We start from the raw sequence: 1,147 nt of genomic DNA, 5'->3' as shown, positions 1-1,147 counted from the left end.
AACATGATGTTGTTATCAATGGTGTCAAAAGCAGCGCTAAGGTCCAGGAGTACCAGGACTGAGCACATACCTTCATCAGCAGACATTAAAAGGTCATTAGTGACTTTAAGCAGGGCAGTCTCAGTGCTGTGGTACTTCCTGAAACCAGACTGAAACTTTTCAAATAATTTGTTATTTTCCAGTACAGTGAGCAGCTGTTTGGACACAATTCTTTCTAGAATCTTTGCAATAAAAGGCAGTTTTGAAATTGGTCTAAAATTTTGTGGGAGGGAGGGATCTAAACCAGGTTTCTTTAAAAGTGGGTTCACGCAAGCCGTTTTAAAATGATGAGGGACACAACCAGTAGATAGGGAGCCGGCTGGAGCATACTCTCATTTGTGATACTGTTTTTAAAAGCTCAGACAAGTCGATGGGATAAAACTGGTTAATACTCTCTTGTTGCTGGTGAGGAACCTCTGATTAAGAACCTCTGAGTAAGAACCTCTCTGATTGACACCACCTTATTGGTAAAATAAGATAAAAACAATTCACAGTCATCTTTGCTTCCAGCTGAGGCACAAGGAGGGGTTGGGTTTAACAGCTGATCCACAGTCTTAAACAGAAACCTGGGATTGTGTTTATGTGTAGTAATGACTTCAGAAAAAGGAGGTAATGGACTTGGAGACTGGATTTTTTCCATCTGCGCTCTGCTTTCCTGCATTCCCTTTTTAGGCTGTGAATGCTGTCATTTATCCAGGGTTGCTTACTAGCTTTAGACGTAGGCCTAACCTTTAGAGGAGCAGTAATAGTTAGTGTCAACAAGCAGATATGATTGAAGTGATCGACCAGATTGTTGGTGTTGGAATCAGACAGGTTTTGGCTTTGGCTCTAAAAGAATGTGCAAAACTTTGAAACACTTTGTTCATTAAAGATGCAAGAAGACACGGAGCTTGGTGAGGCGGCATGAGTAACAGGCGAATCGCAGCTAAAAACAATACATCTGTGGTCAGATATGGTCATGTCCACGAATTCCACAGAGGAAATGCTGACACCCAGGGTAAAAACCAAGTCCAGTGTATGACCACGGTTATGTGTTTGCCCTTTGACATGTTGTTTGAAGTTAAAAGAAGTGGCCATATTTAAAAAGTCAGTTGCATTAACATTGTTG

General features: G+C 41.2%; 1 protein-coding gene across 1 annotated transcript in view; it reads right to left on the bottom strand.

Moving 5' to 3' along the window:
* LOC123983505 (alpha-tectorin-like) overlaps nt 1–1,147 on the bottom strand; it is a 20,453-nt gene that overhangs the window by 1,762 nt on the left and 17,544 nt on the right. The window lies entirely within an intron of this gene.

The sequence above is a fragment of the Micropterus dolomieu genome, linkage group LG14 (assembly GCF_021292245.1).
Source record: "Micropterus dolomieu isolate WLL.071019.BEF.003 ecotype Adirondacks linkage group LG14, ASM2129224v1, whole genome shotgun sequence".
NCBI lineage: Eukaryota > Metazoa > Chordata > Actinopteri > Centrarchiformes > Centrarchidae > Micropterus > Micropterus dolomieu.
This window is presented reverse-complemented; position numbering and strand designations above follow the sequence as displayed.